This window comes from Sturnus vulgaris, chromosome 8 (genome assembly GCF_052056855.1).
Source record: "Sturnus vulgaris isolate bStuVul1 chromosome 8, bStuVul1.hap1, whole genome shotgun sequence".
NCBI lineage: Eukaryota > Metazoa > Chordata > Aves > Passeriformes > Sturnidae > Sturnus > Sturnus vulgaris.
The window spans coordinates 10,155,955-10,175,472 of record NC_142250.1 but is presented as its reverse complement, the minus strand read 5'-3'; the positions used below and the strand labels follow the sequence as shown (position 1 = coordinate 10,175,472).

Here is a 19,518-nt window from a genome sequence, read left to right as displayed (position 1 = left end):
TAACTAAAAAAAATTGTAAGCCTTGTATATATTCTTTAGTGCAGATGCAAAGACTGGAAAGCCAGAGCCACTGCAGGGTAGCAAATACCAAAGAGGAAAGGCACCCAAATCAGCAGCCAGCTGTCTCAGGAGACCCCAAGCAGTAAGAATAAGCTCTGGACACAGAAGGGGAAAAGGGAAACAGGTCCCTCTGGATCACTGGCATTACCTTTTGTTATGGCCACCATCACCTGGCTCAACACAGAAGAAAGACTGCCAAGTGTCAGTCAGAGCTTTTACCTTTGCATTCAGTGTAACAGTATAGGGCAGCCAGAATAAATCTATACTGGAACTTGACTGGAAATATTCCTTTTCTGCCCTTTTTTACCCTTTGGGGTTTCTTTTAGAATAGGAAAGGTCTGCTGGGTGTGGTTGTAAACATAGCTACAGAGAGAGCAAGACATTTCCAGGAACACGCTTTCCTTTCTGTGCTGCAGCATGAGAGTGTAGCTGAACCAAGTAAGCCCTGGGCTGAAACATGACTCCTGAAATATTTTAATTTATACAAGTAAATGAGGAACCTTATCAAGGCTTATGCCCATAGATTTCTCTCCTTCCCACAGAAGTTCCCTTTCCTATATATTCATTAATTTATTTTTTATATTAATCTCTTGTCACAGTTATAACATGCACTGAGTACAGAAAAGTACTCTGTTTCAAGATTGAAACAAAATCCTTGTTCTACAGAGCATGTGGGAAAATATCATCCTGGTTGCATAGCAAAAGAAAATTACATTCTCTCTTCCATGACTTTCAGTTGTACTCTGTCTCAAAGATCTACTCAACAAAGGAAGAAATCTTAATTTACATGGAGAAATGTAAGTCAAGGTGTAGGCAGGTATGTATATAAATATACATAGATTAAACCATGACAAGGAACAGCTTTCAGACAGGATGTCTGCTGGCAAAACTGGGTAAGAAGATCTTGTGAATTATCTTGTTTAACTGCATTTAACCCAATTCAGTAAACATTTATACCTCCATTTCAACAAATTCATTTGCTAGTGAGGAATAGCATAACTTCATGGAATTGGGTATTTAGTTGTCCAAAGTGTCTATGCTAAACAGTCCCAATCTGTGAGAAAATGTCCAAGTTCCCACATACAGGCAGAACCCCCCATGTTTACAGATAACTTGACAAGCTGCCAAACATGTCAGGAATTTCTAATTATTTATAATTCTGTTTAGACATTTAATTGGCGTAACAAAAGCAAGCTATCACTCACCATTGCTTATCAAATCTCAGCTTGTACCTTGTTGCAATTGATATCTAATCAACAGACAATCACATGTTGCTTGATATCAATTAAATGTCTGAACAATTCTTTCAACATTATTACCCTAATAAGATGGTAATTTTGTGCTCAACATTTCAGCAATATTTGAGATAACACCCTGCCGACCATATCTGTCCCCTTTATCCTTGTAGGGCCTCAGTAGCTGTTAGACATCAATATTTAATTGCTAATAAATTATTTAATACATTTGAGCAAGCCACTTATGAAATAATTGTTATTTATAACAAACAAAATGAGTTTGCTTTAAAATCTTCTAATTTACACTTTAGGAAATGGAACTTACATGAAATATATAAAATGGTTGGCTTTGGCTGACAATTTCCTTCCCAAATAAGAGAAGGGTATAAATAAAAAGACAAAAGTTTTGCAAGCCTACAGCACCTACTTTCAGTGTAAACATGAAGAAACAATGGAAAGAAATTCTGTCATGAAGGAACGAAAAAGAAAAAAACTTTCCAACAATGTCATGGTATCAAGAAGAGCAAGGTGCACAAGCCCCTTAAGGAAGGTCTGTCTCTTCCCTACCCTGGATGAAATACCTCACCCAGTGCTATTTGCTATTCTTCCACATTGTCTCCCTCCTCCCCACTAACTTCTCAGCATGTACCATTTTGCATCTACATCAAAATGAAATGAAAGTTAAATGAAGATACTGAGTATGACGTTTTGGGTTTTTTAAAACAAACCCCATTAATTCCTTCCCCACCACACAGATCTACAGTCTTGAAAATAAGATATGAAATCATAAGAACTTGGAACAAACTCTTCAGGCCCAGATTTCTCTCACCTAGCTCCTTGCTTTTTCTGTTACCTGGCTAATATTCAGCAGTGATTAGTATTGGAATAGTAGCAAGGCTCATTATGGATCACAGAAAATATCTTCAGCAGAGTGTGATAGGACATCAGGAAAGAAGCCAAGTATTGATCTAATTTAATGGAAATTCCAAACACAAAGGCAGGAACAGGTCTGAATATGTGCACTGAGAAGGCCTTAGGTGCAACTGTTGCTCCCTGTCCTACATTTAAGTCTGAAATGCAACTTTTGTGTAAGCTCCTCTCCTCCAGATAAGAGAATCTGCTTTGAATTGCATCCTGTATCTTTTGAAAGGGCTTGTTCAGATGAATAGATGGAGTTTTCTAGGAGGAGAAAGGTTTACCAGCTCTCAACTTTGAAGGAGTCTTCCTGCACCTTCAAGACTCAAATGTCCAAATAGCAACCCAGAGTAACCTCTCCTGTTTCACAACTGAAATGGCTTGAAAAAATATACAATCAAAAAAAGTGCTTAGACTGAAAGGGAAGGAGAAGCAAAATCATAACACCTTTGAATTAAAAAACTCACTATTTTGACTGGGAAACAGTTTGACATGTATTTTTCTAGAATGCATTTTTACACCTCCTTTCAGTGCTGAGTAATTCTGTGTAGGAGGTTTTTCTATGGAGAAAGGAACTTGTGGCCAAACTGCCTTCTCAAGGATGCATTCCGGCCCTGCCTTATAAAAAAAACTTCAAAATTCTGTTTGTTCATATCCTTTCCCATTTGGTGTCATTAATAGCATCTGAATAGCCACAGGATAAATTGCCATTTTAGTAGAGTGCTACAGTTCAGATCCTTGACTTAGTCCAACAAGACTATTAGGAGGTGATCAATGGACCATTTACTTGAAAGACAGGGGGATGAATGGTTGATTTATCCTCATCCTACCTGTCCACCTATTTCCTCAAGCAATCATGAAATTACTACAGCCATGAAGGCAGCAGCCACTATTCTTCTACAGGCTGGAATTTTAATTGAGAAGGGGACTCTCAGAGCTATGGGCAGACTCGAAGGAAAGCAGTGAGCACCACAGACTCTTTGACAAATGACTCCACAAGCGACCTGAAACAGCTGAACAGAGACCAGTTCCCTCACCAATCATAACTCACCTGAAGCACCTAAAGGCCCACAAGGTGTTTTTAGCAATGACAAAACAAATGGTACCCAGGACCACACAGATGGACTAAGTGCAACAAAGCCAAATTCTCTGGCTTCCAGACATGACATAGAGCTCATTATCAACCCTTTAAGGGGGGCTGAAACATCTCTGAGAGTTGTGAGGAGATTTTGCCTGGGTAGTCATGCAAAGACATTTTTGACTGAATGCATTTTGGCATATGGTTGCTACCAATGTGATGAGTGAACATGTGTTCACTTGCAACAAATGTACATGCTGAAGTCCCTTTTGTAACAGAATCTGATGGAAAGCAAATGTGAAACTAAGATCTAAGGAATGCTCCCATGTCCAAGCTGCTTCTCAGAAGTTGGAAATTCAAGCTATAATGCTATGATGGCTCAACACTGCTATAGCAATTCCTGACTAACTCTACAAATCTAAATGCAGCATTAACATTTTATATTAACTGACCAGTCAGAGGGCAAGCATGAACTATATTCCCTCTACTTATAAAAGTCTTCATGGCTGCTGGAGAACCCCATTGGGAAAAAGCAGACCCTGGTTCAGTCCTCTACCCTGCCTGGGGGACTGCAAAGCTACATCTCACAGCAGACTTGCATTAATCCCAGAACAAATGCTTGGTAGAAGAGTTAAGTTGGAACAACAGAGCAGATTCAGTTCCTTTTGAAGCCATTCCAGACAAGAATTTGGTAACCTGAGTGACAGAAGACCCAGGATATGCAAAAAACTACTCGGAGCACTCAGCTGTGGAGGAAGTGCCCCATTTTTGTTATTATCAACAAATAGTTGACAGTGAAGCCAGGTAGCAGACCCCTGGAATGGGACAAAATTTCAGTAACATCCTCCTCACCAAGACATTCTACTTGGTGGTGGTAGGTTCTCACTTCTCAGCAAGTTTGAGCAGGCTCACCTCGCCACATGGGCCACAGAGCCATGTGTGAAGGCACTCCATTGTCCCCAGGCCCTGTCCTAGGAACTACAGAGAGCTCATCTCTCCTCTGAGAACCAAGTGCTTAAAATCTAGAGCAGCAAGCCCTGTTTCTGGACACCTCAGCTGCCTCTGGTCCTCAGAACCACGTTTCAAATCACTGAGCATGCCTTAGGAAATATGACTTTCACTTACTACTAGCCTGAACCATACTTGAACGATGGTGAAAAGCTTTTTCCTGTCACTCAGAGTCATTCAGACCAAAAAGGAGAACATTTCTCAAATGAAAAGACTGAAAGATTTTGCTGCAGGCCAAAACTCAAGTTCTTTAAAACAGTCTATGCATATCTCCCTATTAATTATGGCAATTAATTTCTGACACTGGTACTTAAATCTGTGTGATTTGTCTGAAATAATAAAAGCAACTGCAATTTTTAGTATACTAGATTGAAATAAAAGATAAGTTTTTATAACAAGTGGGTTTTGTGTCTGTAAACTTCACAGGGTTAATGGAAATATCTAGGTTATGAAAACACAGCTTTCTTTTTAAAAGCAAGTGGCCACCATAGATTCAAGTGTTATCACCTACCGTATCTATAATCAGAACAACTGAGTTCTTGTCATTCCTTTTGTTTCCTAAGCATACCATTGAACTGCTTCATGATGCCTGGGGGGTAGCTTAAAGATGGTTAAGAAATGCCAGATCCAGCATTAAATGTTTCATAAACATAAAAGATCCTTACTCTACTATTAAAAATATTTAGGGCTTTTCTTCCCTTTTTTTCTAAAGCCACACAGACAACTGTTGAGGCCCCATCATATGTGGAAGGAAGAACACAAACATCAAGTTAGACTTTGAGTACATCACTTTTTAATCAGTTCTTTGGTCCATCAAACCACTTCAGCATACCTTTAACCATCAGAGAAGTCCCAAGAGGAAATCAACAGTAAGGAAACATTTGTTTACCAAAGTGAGACCTATATCTCAGGTTGTACTGCAATCTCCACTCTTCCCTGCCTTTGTAAAGACTTTTCCTTCCAGTCCCCCACCCTTCCTTGGCACACGTTTGCCAGTTTGATAGTTGTGAAGGTGCTTGTGTAGAACTGACTTTTCCTTTAACTACACACAATCACAACAGAAATCCACCATCTGGTGGCATAAAGAAGACAATCCCATGGGACACAGCGCATAAAAGGCAGGAGGTGCCTGCAGCTTTTCAGACTCAGGACTGGACAAATTGCCGTGGCTCAACAGCACAGCCCTCTGCAGTGTAAAACAGGTTTGTGTCCCCATTCAGCTGAGCAGCACGCCTGGATTTCCTCCAGCTCATTAATTTCATCCAGTGTATCTGCTGGCTTCTCACAATGCTGTGTGGAACTGCCAGAACAAAAGGGCCCTGGAAACAGCTGAAGGCTTTGGGCTTCTTTTTGGGTAGGGGGGTTTTGAGGCTTTGGTGTCTGTAGTTTGATTTGGGAGTTTTGTTTGGGTTTGTTTCATTCTAAGTATTTTAAAGACAAAAACAACAAAGCAAATCCATCTTTTTCTTTCCCCCCTCTCCCCCGGACATGTCAGCAGCCACTATCTCTGCAGGACAGAAAATGTGCACCCCACCCTAGGAGAAGCAGGCTGCACTTGGAAAGAACCTGACTGCTTTTACCATAGTAGCCTCCACTTTTATGGAAGGAGAAGCAGGACACAGGCTGGAATAGCCTTTCCAGACAGGAACAGACAATGCAGCAGGCTGCTCTATCCTTGCCACTGCAGCACTCCAGCCACTCATTATGCCTAAGTATGACAAATGACATTGTACAGCTGCCATATCCTGAGATCTTCACAAAAACCAAAAGTATCTCGAAAAGCTCTCTCAGCAGACAAAACTGAAAACTGTTAAATTGTACCAGAATAATACAATATGTAGGGATTCTGTTGGGAACAATAAGCTACATCTTACTGTATATTTCCCTCTATATGCATGGCTTAGTAGAGATCACTGAAAAATTTGGTTTAAATGGACCCTGATAGTTTTGGCACCTTAATTTACCTGTTGCAGGATATTAATGTGAATATTAGAGCCATTTAGCTAGTCATAGAAACCAATACAAGATCTATCAGGTGTTTTCAGCCATTCCATAGCAGGACCAAGGGACAAGCTATCTGCTGAATCCAATGACTAATTTCAGTCAAATCTGACAACAAGATCTGACAAGGTCAAATACTTAAACATTTAATGGAACTACAGCCAGCAAAGAAGGCAATTCCTAATAATTACTTCCTGAAAGGCTGTAATGTGAGCTCAATTCATGATAGGCAGATCTTGGAGTCCATGCAAAAGAGCCATTACTGAAACTCCAAACAAAAAATATTTTAGTTGCTACCAGAAGATTCCAACCACAATATATATTCAGTATGGAAATCTGACTGGGTTTTTTTTTTGTTGTTTGGGGGGTTTTGGTTCTTTTTTGTGATTTTTTTTTTTTCCTTGTTTAGGTTTTTTTTTTAGCAACAGCCAACAAAAGCAGTACCCAAACTATCAGTCATTTGCATTATTGTATTATGCTTGTGAACACAGAATTTATAGCAAGGAAAAAAAGCTTCATTTATTGTTATATATGTGAGTAGTATAACAGCCACACAATGAGTGTACGTACCATGTCAGCACAGTGGCATATAATGGCATTTCCAACAGAAACCATTATTATTACTTCCTTTTCAGGAATGTAACATGATACACTGACTCTTCATTATTAATTATATTTTCAAAACACTGGAGCTGTTACAACCTTTTAGAGGAAAGTATTCCCCAACACTTCCCTGATAAAGACATGGTTCAATCCTTGGGCCACTGCTATTTAAAGAATAAAAGGCTTTCACATCAAAAAGTAAGTAAAAATAAAAGTGGTAGCAAGAAGAGAGAAGACAACTACAGGTGTGAGAAGTAACCTATCAAAGATAAATGAGGAAGATTTGATTATATCCAATGGCCAAAACCTATTATTCCAACCACAATCCATCCTCCTTTTTTTCCTCTGGAAATTCCTCTGGCAGACTGACCACACAGCTTTCTCATATTATTTGATACTTTACTTTTAGCTGAATAAATCTTTTGACTTCAAACTCCTCCCAAAAGTCACCCTCAGTGTTAGATTATTTTAGCACCCAGTTCATTATTCTTTCTCTATTCTGCACACAGCTCTAAGCCCAAGAGAACAACAAAGATCCAGATCAATCCTTACAATTCCAGCTTGCTCACAAATAAAAGGAGTTTGCCAAACCTTAAATGATCCATCACACAATTGAAAACACAACACTGTTAATGAAATTTTCTTGTGTTTGTAGAAGGGCTAAGGATTATTGGTTTCTCCAAATATCTGGCAATTTTACTTCTGATGCCCCACTACTGGAGCATCACCTGTTTCTGTGCAACATTGCTTCCTATGCACAAAATATTTCTTCATATAAATGTATTTCATCTTGCAGTGCTCTTTCCACACTGAGCTTTCACATTCACAGTCTGCTTTTCCATCTTGCATAATAATGAGACTGAAGTGCTCATACCTGTGTTGCACTGCACTTGCCAAACCATTCTATTGTCATTGAAGGGACTCTTGTACACAAAAAGAAGGAGCAGAAAACATTTGGAAGATAGTGGCCTGACTTTACACACTGATGAAACAATCCCAGAGAATAACATAGCAATAGTAGCAGCATCTGATCATCACTGATAATCTCAGTGCCAAAATGCAAGACCTGGTTTTGAAGGGTGTGGGGAAGAGGCACAGACGGAAATCTGCCAAGGACTGCTGGAGACTTTTCAAGGATTTTCAACACATTCAGGTTCTCAAAAGGCCCTTAGAAACAACTTTGTCTTGATAATCAAAACAGACAATGTTGTCCTTGTCTTTTCTGCCATTGAATTTTAAAATAATAGACTGAGTACAACATGGTGCACCTGTTGCACACACACTCTTAGCCAAGTTGAAAGGGCAGTTTTGGTCCTGTTTTACATCAGCACAGGTAGGTGAGCTTGCATGGAAGATGCTCTAACACCGTAGGAGCCATTTTCTTTCAAACCACAAAACAAAATTACTGAGGCAAAGCAGCAGCTCTTGCAATGGGCTGCATCACTGAGACAGAGTCCAAAATACGGTGTTTTGATGAATGGTAACTGAGAAACATGACTGAAACAACACAAGGCTCATTTAAAAAACTCCACTTCTTCCAAAATGGAATGTTACCTCTTCACCTTAGATTCCCAGAGCCCACAGTACTACTGATCACCTCCCCACAGTTTGACAAGAGGTCACTGACTCTGTCATTTGTTAGAAATGTAAGTTGAAGTGTCTGCCCTGTTTCTCAACATCTCTCAAACCTTAACTAGAACATCCTCACTACACTTAAAACTCTACAGTCAGGAGAGAGGAGGAGCATCAAAAGCCTGTGACTAACCTTGATTTCTTAAACAGCTGAGATATTCCTGATACGTAATTGTGTTTGCCTTCTGATGCATGACAGACATCAAACTGATAATATGAGTGTCACAGTGGTTTCAGCAGTACCAAGAATAACTGTTTATGATCCTAAACAGCTTGAATAACAGAAGAGGAATTTCTAAGGCTGTAAAGTTCAAAGCAGTATTATTTCTGACACTTGATGCCACCCTTTTATATTTTCAGAGCTTCATGTTCCAATCCTGTCACAGAAACTGTTATTTCCTGATATTTTGTACTGTTCCTGTGCCTTGTAGCAGTTCATCACGACTGCCTCCCTCTGCAGCATCTGAGGAAGTCTGTAAGGAACTGTTAATTGAGGGAAATAATAAATGGAACTGCTTGAACCAGTTCAGATTCAAAAGCAGCTGCACTTTGTGGCAGGTCTCAAAGACCACCTGCCCTGGCCCTGCTGTCCTACAGCATCCTCTCACTTCACAGAATCATTAAGTTTGGAAAGCCCCTCTAAGAGCAAGTTTAGCCATTAACATAGGACTGCCAGGCCCACCATGGAACCATTTCCCCAAGTACCACATCTACACTTTGTCAACACTTCCAGGGATGGTGATTCCACCTCTTCTCTCTGCCCCAGTGCTTGACCACCAGTGAAGAAAATTCTGGAATAATGTCCCAGAGCCAGCCCCAGCACTCCTAGTCTGTCACTCCTGGATCCCACAGGTGGGGACAGCTCTATTTCACCTGCCCATCCCCTGCTCCCTGTTCTCCAGGTGCCCCCACAGTGCCCTGGCACATGGTTCCACCAGTGCCACAAACCCAGCTTCTCCCAGAGCCCTGCAGAGACAGCCCTGGCGCCTCCCGCACTGCAAAAACAAACCAACACACCCTCCCCTCTCCCTGTCTTGTGTGCAGGTGCCCAGCAGCCCTCAGAGCCCTCTGGGCTGTGATGCTGCCAGGAGCTGCTGCCCACTGCACCTGCTGAGACAGGAGATGGTGCCACTTCTGTCCCCACAGCCACACGGGGATGGGCACGGGGCAGGAGGTGGCCACACACATGACCTGACCAGAGCAGCAGATTCTGTTCCCAAGCAAGACTAATTTAAAAAAAAAATGCAAAGCAATGTGGTTTTATTTTGTCTGCTTTTAGGCCTACAAGGCACTGACTTTCCTTCTGCCTCCCTTCTCTCTCCTAACTATAAACATATAATTTAGAAAAATTTCTTACGTTTGGTTCATTTTTATCAGGGTCCCAAAACAGTGCTGCTGTTTGGAGAGTGCACTGTCAGAAAGCACACCCACTTCAATCCTAATTACATAAATGAAATATACACAAGCAGCTCTAAAAAGAGTACCTTAAAATACCATCTAATTCAGACCTCTATACGTATGTGGTCTGATTAAAACTGTCAATCCCCTTTGCTTAGGATCTTCTTGGCAAAAAGAACTTGAAAATTGCATTTAATTTCAGGGCCTTAGAACAGTACCCTTCCTTGGTCCTGCCACTCTCCCTCAGCAATGCAACATCCAGTATATAACCAAGTAAATCATCCCAATTCCTGCAGGTACCCACTAACCCTCCATCACAAAACTTCAGATTTAAACTACAAAAAAACCTCAACAAACTAACATCAAACTTCACACAGATGAAAACAGATATCATTTTTCCCATCATTAATCTATTTAAATGCAGATTTTAGGTATTTGCTACTGTTATATATCCTTATACATTTATACAGTAGAGTTTCTGGGAAGCAAATACTTGGTCTTGGCTGCACCCAAACTCGTATTTTATTCTTGTTAAGAACCATCATTTAAGCCTGAATTTAAGTCACAGAACTTAATTTTACTTCTAAGAATAGTACTGGAAAGAAAGTAATATAAGTGCTTCCATTTAAATTCTACAGAATTTAACAAGCACTTGATGAAAGGAACACGGAGAAAAGGCAGTAAGTGCTATGTCTCTCTTTCTAAAAAAAAAATGATTGTCTGATTTATTTTAAAATAAGATCTTAATGAAAACTACACCCCAAGTACTGCAACTGGGCTTCAGCATCTCAGGCTTTTCTCTTGGAACATAGATTAATGTTTCACTTTGACCGAGTGCATTTCCCCATCCCCCCAGGTCACTGAAATTAGCAGTGTGCCCGGTTCTGTGAGAATCTGCCAAGACGGTAACAAGAGATCCTGACAGCATGATGACCCAGAAGTTATCAGAAGCCACTAGAAATCACTTTAGTCCAAATACCCTGATACCAAGGAACTGAGAATAGTCCAAAAGCATTTGCATGATTCCCAGGGTAAATCTACACAAATATCTCACCCTCCAATGAACTTCTTTCTTCTAAATATTTCCTAGTATTATCACTAACATGGCCATTTCAATGATGGTCACATAGCATTGGCTGGTAGGTACTAAATCTCATCATTGTTCCTATTAGGGAATTTACTATCAGTAAAATATTATCAATGAGATGTAAGAATTGAATGCTGTAAAAATTAACTTTTACTGCTAACATTCATCCCTGCTACTGGGACCACATCTTCCAATGTTAAAGCCATGTTCATTTACAGAAATTTAAAGGCAAACAGCAGCACTTAAACTCTGAGCAAGTCATCTTGAGCCCTTATAACGGCTTCAAAACCTCCAAATGTATCAATGAAAACTATTTTCACTTTTCATTCCCCAAGAACTTAGCAGAAGAAGGAAAAGAAAGGGAAACACCATCATTTTCATACGTATTATTTCTGCACAGTACTAGTTTGTGGGACTTGATAGCATCTCAGACATTTTAATGTATATGTTATCAGTTTTGTTTTGTAATTTCCTCCATTCTAGCTTCATAGAAGATGCCTTGATATTCCTAATAAAAATATATGGAAATGTCTCTTGACTCTGCCGTGGAATCATGAGTAATATTGTATTGTTATCACCACTCAAAAACTCATTCACTTCATTATTATTCAACCTTAAAGTGATATCTTTGTGTGACAGTCATAATTTTTACTTCTTTTCAACCTCATAGCTGTGTGTGCCATTACTTAAAGACCAGCATTTAAAATGTTTCCCTGTGCTGCTTCAATTGCATTATCTAGTGTCATTTCAGAAAGGCAGATCTGCTTTCAGCTTGGGTAGTAGCAATTTTTAATCAAGTTTTGGAGAGTTGTGGGGTTTTTTTAATGAGAAGAAAAACAGAAGTCAGGAAAGGTATTCCCACTGCCAAGAGCACGCTGTCTCAGGCTGGTTTTTTGAATGCTTTCGCCTTTCCCCCATGTCAGCAGGGTTGTAACCAGATGACTTTTAAGGTCCATTCCAACCCAAATCACTCTATGATTTTATGAAATGCCTGTGGTCACTGCATCTGCCCATAGGCTTTTGAAAGTTTAGCTTAGTAGAGATAACACACAGAAACACAAAAAAGGTCCTTTCTAGAGAGACTACTACATCCTACTCTCTGAGATGAAAGGTAAAAGACTTCACCTCCTTTTGGAGTGACTCTTTCCTGTCCCCTTCTTTAATTCACATCTACATCACCTAAGGAGCTAATACAAAACCAGGCTGGTGCATCAAGCTGGTAAGCCATCATCCCTTTTCTCTCCCCAAAGCCACAATCAATGTTTATCTGGCAGTGTTCAGAGAGCAGGAAAGGACCTGTGCCTTCCCCCTCTGTCCTTGAAGGCCCTGGGGCTGCCCACACATTTCTGGGAGCCCTCAGGCTGCTAGCAGAGTCTCCCAGATCCTGAGCCATGGATAGACTGTCCAGTTCACAAGGCTCTGTCCTTCAACACTTCTTTCAGACCAGGCACCCCTCCAGGTTTTCTCCACAGGTCTCATGACAGGAGAATTACTGTGCAAGTCCCCTGTCCTCTACATTAGTGACAGGACACCTCAGGACTGAGGTATAAACTTGAATTGACTTCTCCATCCCTACCTACTCAGGCTCCAAGTTTCCCAGTCTAGCACCACTAAACTCTGTTATTACCTGCCTGAGTTGGACTATTTCACACCATAGTTACCTAAGGGATGTTAAGGCATTATACACAGACATACAGAGATGCATATACACCTCTCATCACTCTAAGTCACAGAAAGGCTCCACATCCAAAACTCCTCCTACAACTGAGTCTCACATTATTGGCTTCTTGTTCCTTCTTCTCCCACTACCTTAAGCTTCTGCCTCTCTTATACTTTCTTAAAGTCTCCTCTTGTTCAGTTAATAGCCAGCTGCAAATAAATCACCTCTAAAGAAAAAGCCCAGAAGGTTAGATCTGCCTTTCCAAAATGACAATAGGTAATGCAATTGAAGCAGCACAGGGAAACATTTTAAATTCTCATAGCAAAGTAGGGGCACACATAGTTATAAAGTTGAAAAGAAACTAAGTAATGTTACATAGAAAAAGCCCCATATCTCTGAAGTCATATTTTCTCCACCTGACCACAGGACAAGACAAGACTACTTCTTCACTACAAAAAGAGCAACTAAAAACCATGAAAATCAACCTACTTGACACAAAAACAGTCCTGCAAAAAGTGAGGTGATACAGTGACTTCAGAAACTTAATATTTCTTTCAATTTTTGCTACACTGCCTGCTTAAATGTTTCTATTGTGATGTGTACCAAGGGAACATTTAATGGACCTGCACCAGGGATGGATGTAGGTTTTCTTTTACCTTCAAGGTTATTTTCATAAAAGCATTACATTTCCCCCTTTTATCACAAAGCTGAAGAGTACTTCAAGTCCTTCATCTGCAACCTATGAGTTACAATACAATTGCCAATACAGGAAACGATAGACCATGTCTAGTTAGGAACATCATCCTCCCCTCCCTCCTTGCACTTGGAGAATATCACAAATGAGTCATTACGGAAAGTGCTCAGCAAGCCAACTACTGCACTATGTGCAATTTGGGAGCTTATTTTCCTCTCAGAGTAATAAATTAGTGACAACCCATAGTTCTTCAGTTTAATCTGAACAATTGTATTTCTATTAGATAGAAATGCCAATTTCCTTGTATCTTGCTTCTTAAGCTCTTCTAATTATCTCCCATGCTATGCTTCCTAAATCTCCATGCAGAAAAGCTACACTCATTTGGAATGCTGTTAGTGTGTTAGCAGTCCAGGATGCTTGGGGATGCTGTGATGCAAAGCTCCAAATGGGCAGTATTTTCCATCTACTGAGGCAGCCCCTGCTCCTCACAAGAGTCTGCCAAAGTACAATTTCAAATACAAGCAGAAGCTTAAAGTGTTCTAAGAAACCAAACAAAGAATGGCTTACAGGATTACAGCTAGCACTGGATCTCTTTTCTCTCATCCCAGTAGCCCTGGAAACGGCAGTGGTTTAGGGCTGAGAGACACGGTCACTGCTGACAGGGATAACTCCAAGGAGAAAATAACAGCTACCACGGAAGAGCAGGGAGGGACCACAACTTAGCACAAAGAAGCTGCAGACAGAAAACTGATCTGCATTTTTTCCACAGTAAAAAAAGCAAAACAAAGGCTCCCAGACCTTCCTGAAAGCAGGCAGACACCCTTCTTGTGGACTCCAGCAAACCAACCCAGAAGCATTTAGCATCAAGATCCTGCAGTTATGGGAGGAGACAGCGTTCTCCCCAGAGGAAAGAAAAACAGGCCCTAGACTCAGCCCTCTCACTGTTATACTTTACACTCGGTAAATATCCTCAGCCTTTTGCTTAGACATTATTAAAAACAAACAACAACCCAGACAAAAACCTCCAAGAAACCACCCAAAAAAAAAAAAATCCACTCACACTTTCCCAACCATCTCCCAACTCCTATCCTGGGAGCTGTTCTACTGATTTTTATCTCCTCCCCAATCATTATCCACTAATTACTTAACGAGTTGCAGCTTTTTCCACCCTGACCTTTCACTCAAAAGAAACAGCAGGCTCCTAATAACTTACATAATCAGGAGAATTGACGGCACCTCCTGCATTAGTGCTGTGCTCTCCTCAGTGCAAGTTTAACATTTGTCATGAGCCAGGCAGAAGGCATATTTCTTAAAAATACACTAATAATCGCAATGTATTGCCTTAGGCCCTAATTGCAGTTCTCCTCAGCAACAGAGTAACCTGTCTCAATTCAGTGTCATTTGGAGTCAGCCGTAATGAATCTCCACTGATTAGGAAGAATTTGAAGTGTAGCAAGTTTTTGCCCCTCTTCACTTGATCACTTCACCTAATTATTTAGTCAGTCTGGGAAATGCATCTTTATTACCACTTTTAACCCCGTATTTAAGGTTAATCCTGCTTTCAGCATTGCTACTTCTTTATTTTATCTGTGTCTCTGTTACGGGCTGTTAATGGCCTTAAGCACTGTTTCCTCTCTAAATTTCTCTTTTCCTGTATTTGACAGGTGCTGACTTTTAAGCCTCCTGAGAAATTGGTTTGGTGACACCTCTTTCAGCAAGGCTTTTCTAGAATGCAATGCCCTTCCCAGAGCTCAGTAGTGAGAATTGGATAGGTACAGTACTGACCTCAGAGCTCTGCAGCCTTCAGATGGAACCAGTGATCAGTCTCTCGCAGGAACAGCTCAATCTAAGGATTTTTTGGGGTGGAATTGGTTTTAAAACACAACGATCAGCATCTGGTTGAGAACTGCAATTCTAGTTTTCAACTGAGATTTTATTCTGCTTAGCACTGGGCTTGATCCAGGAGCCTGTGGATTCTTGTTCTAAGTAATCTTTCTGTTAAACAGAATGTGAGCTAAAAAAACCCTCTTTTTTTCTTCTTTCTCTTTTTATTCCAGATTTGCTGTCCTGCACAGCCACTGGGGTAAGCAGCAATTGCACTGTATTATTTTGAATAGAACCTCACCGGTACAACATCATCACTAATGAGGGTCATGATATAGTCCTTCTGGCAATTGGTAGCTCAGCTAAAAGTTATTACTGTCACTCATGATAATTATCCATAAGAACTTGAAAAGGAAACAATTACTGCTGTACCAAATCACTCAGTGGCTCCCTGATTTTAAATTCCTACAGTTACATTATTTTGACATATGTCAAGTGACACATCAGAAGAGAAAAAGCACATTTAAAGCTGAAAAGTACCTTTCTGTTCTTTGTATCTGATTTCTGTATCTCTGAAGAAAATTAAAGCTTTTCCCTTGATTTCTAGCAGTTACATTAAAACAATCAGTGGAATCTAGTTTCCTTTTTGCTTTTTCAACTGCAGCTACACATAGCCTTGAGTCAGAAGATACATTCAGTCAAAAGGACAAAACTATTGAGTCTGAGATATTATGCCACTAATCAGCATCTATAATGATAGGATTCTTATTCCTGCAAAGATTTTTGCAAAGGAATTAGCAGACAAATGGACAACTTTAAATGAATATATGTGTTTTGATAAAGTGTTCAACAAAAAAAACTGGGAAAGAAGGAATGGCAAATCAAGGTATTAAAAAATAAATCAGCTTATTATAAGGCTGTGGTTTGGTTGGTTGTTTTCTTTTTCTCAAGCTGCCTTCTGGACGAGAAGAGCATTAGCTCAGATTTTGCTTGCATAAACTGGGTTCTAGAGAGATACTTTTTGCTCATCCACATGTCATTCAGACAGGAAAACCGGATCTAGAATGAACTCAGGCACAGCATGCAGATCTGAATTATTTCTGTAAGGACCTCTGGAGTTCCTCTGCTTTCCCCTGCTCATCAGAGATCTCTCTGGTGCTTGATGAAACTGTTAAAGTTGCAGCATCAATGAGGGGAGAGGAGAGAAACCACCACAATTGTTCTGTGGGACTCCAGAATCCTACTGCATCCTTCAGGCACCCAGGGAACAGGAGTGTGGAATCAGCTGGGAGCTGGTTAAAATTGTGTTACTGCAGCCACACAAATCTCTCCTTAATAATAAAACTGCTGTGTACCCTCACCAGCCTGCACACCCATATGGCCCCCTTCACACTGCTCACGCAGCAGATTTCTGTGCAATAACAGCCAGAAAATTCAGCATCAGATTCAAATGTTGACAGCAAAACAGATCATAAGAACACCAAATCCACTGACTGGAGCTGAACCTGGTGCAAGGTGTTTGCTAAGTAATCTCTTGATTTTCATCTCAGCATTTATGTATCTGCACATAAAAAATGAATTCCTGGCTCTTGAGATATTTGCTGCTTAATCGACAAACACACATCTGGAGCTTCATGTTAGGTGGTTTTTTTTGCGGGGGGGTTTTGTGTGTGTGCTGAGATCCTCTGTGGTTTTCATCTCATTTCTCTTCAGTATCACTCTTTCTATTTTCCTTATTACATATAGAAACCAGAAAAACAGAAACCAAGTGCATTGTTTTTCATGTGGAAGAAGATGGGCTATTAAAGCTCCCAGGACTCTGAAGGAGAAACTGTTTACATGAAAACTGTCCCTCAGAATGTTACCTCTACAAAGGCGTCAATGAGTAATCAAATTCTGGCAACTCTGGAAACTTACTGTCCTCTGACTTTCAGTCTGAATAATTTATTTTCTGTTTGAGCTGCTGCCTGGAATGAAGCATACACAACACTGATGGGGCTAGGATGTTACACTGAACACACAGAAGCTGTGGTTTGATGATTCAGTCTTCAAAACATTGAATCTCAGGATGATTTTTGCCTTTGTTAGACATGCTTGTATTTACAGAGCAGCAAGGCAACCACATGGAGATGAAATCTAGATAAACAGTACATCAGCACAGAGTAAACCTGAGTAAGCCAGGAAACAAAAATGTTGCTTTAATGAAGAAATTGAAGGGAGGGAATTTACTTTGCTCTGATAAAAAAAATCTCTCGATAATTGTTTACCTGTCTTGTAAGCTCCATACTTTGAGGGGGATTGGTGTAATCAACTCACCTCGGCTGCTGCTTAAAACAGAGATAGAGACAATATGGTGATTACATCTCTTAGGTTTCTCTTCAAATCAAATCAAACAATCAAACAAACAAACAAACAACACTTTCAAAGCCTGGAGAAGTAGGACCTGCCCGGGATGATCACTGAGCTCTGAGTACAGCAGAAAGAGCAGTGCTCTTAGATGTCTCTGTCTCTTGGATTCTCCACTGAGTTCCCAGTCCCTCACCTGAGACGTTTCTTCCCTTACCTGGAAAGAACGATGGAACCATGCTGACACACAGCATCATTTGCTGAACTCTTCCAGTCCCCAGAGCTGTGCTGCTAAAGGTCCCTCAGCCCCAACCAAGATGTCAAACAATTTTGCTCCTTGTCAAAGCCCCTATCTGCCTCCAGGCTGTATGTTAGCAATCCACCTCCCTTGCCCTACGTTTTGGTGGTGCTGGGGTAGCACCATCTCTCTGCTAGACACGGATTTCAATGGGTATTTTTCCAGCAAGGGAGGAGTAGAGGAAAGGGAGCAGTGGCTCTGTGCCAGCTGCTTGCCCGCAGGGCTCCAGCAGAGCTGGGACACGGCCCCTCCCGTGTGCATTTGCTGCCAGGCTTTGCCTCTAGTGCAGGGTCACTAACGGGAGCCACATGGAACACTGTGCACAGGAATGCAAGGCTGCAGCAAGGGAAAAGGGATAAGCTTTTAATCCCTTCAGTCTGATTCTCAGAATGAGGAAACCTGATTAAACCTCCCATTTCAGGGCATGAATAGCATCTGACCAAATAGCTCCAGTACACAGGGAGTTGTTCCTGTAAGATCTGTGTTTCTAATCATGCTAAGAAGATGCCAAATGACAGGGAGTCCTCCCAAGAGGCCTGAACTCTTTACTAGCAGTTAAATATGTTAAGATGTGAGGAAAACAATCTATTAGACAAACATTAGATTCAGAAGACTGATTTTAATGGGATATGCTTACTGTGTGAACCAAAGGCAACCCATCAAATCTCTCTTGTGCTGCAAAAAGCAGGAAGAAGATGCACTAGACTTAAGGGCACTCCTGCCATCTGAACCATGTTCACTGCTCTGAACAGGAGTGCCAAGGCACTGAAAAACTGCCAAGCAACCCAAACCGTAAACACAGCCTTAGGGGCTGGGGGCTGGGGGCTTAGACAGTAATTGGTGCAGAGGATTTGACACTGAGAACGTTTTCTCCTTGGGAACATGCAGCCTCTGAGAGAAAATGCCTTTGCTGAACTCTCCCAACAGGTGTAAAAGAATACTTCCCCTTGCCATTTGGCCAGATGTTGACAGGTGATTAAGTGACCAATGGCCACGGGCTCTCCATAAAATTAGGTGTCAGTAGCACCTTTCTTTTACTTTTTGTAGCAAACTTGCTCCTACATTAGCCAGGAGAGGAATATGAGAGGTCTGCAACCCCCCAAAAAACCCACTTTGCTTAAGTCACTCCATCAAAACTGACCCACATGACCTCAGCCCCTCGGATAGGACTATTGCTGTGACCATTCTCCTGCCAATTTGTGAACTTCTGTTCTGGACTCATCTACTAAAAAGTTTCTAAAACACATGAAGCATTCATTACATAGGGCAGTCTTGATATCCTGAAGAACTAAACCACTGTACTACAGGACTATGATGATAAAATTTCCAAGTGCAAAGACTTATCATGAAAGCCAGTGAATTTTAAAGAAATGACATTGTGAAAAGAAAGATCTCCAGAAAGAAGAAAAAAAAGAAACAAGGATTAAAAAGGATATAAAAGTAAGGGGAAACTGCACTGAGTGTCCCATGACTAATTTCAATCAATATTTGCATTATTTCTGTAATGACATCTCCTAGTCATGGGTAAGGACCTCTTGTGCTAACTACTAATATATTAATTCTGAGGCATATCAGTGCAGTGTTTGACAGTATCTATCATTAAAATATAAGGCACTTTGTAGCCTTGCCAAGGGACCAAGCCTCTCCTTTTTCCCCTTCACTGGCCTGCCTGTGATAAC

The 19,518-nt window shown here is 40.8% G+C and overlaps 1 long non-coding RNA gene across 2 annotated transcripts in view; it reads right to left on the bottom strand.

Moving 5' to 3' along the window:
• LOC148222987 (uncharacterized) overlaps positions 1-17,997 on the bottom strand; it is a 421,765-nt gene extending 403,768 nt beyond the window's left edge. For both annotated transcript variants that reach the window (XR_015805101.1, XR_015805102.1), the window contains exons 1-2: positions 17,759-17,997; positions 17,463-17,519 (exon numbers count right to left, since the gene is read on the bottom strand). This is a non-coding gene — a long non-coding RNA (uncharacterized LOC148222987). The remainder of the gene's footprint in view (positions 1-17,462; positions 17,520-17,758) is intronic.
• Between the last annotated feature and the right edge of the window lie 1,521 nt (positions 17,998-19,518).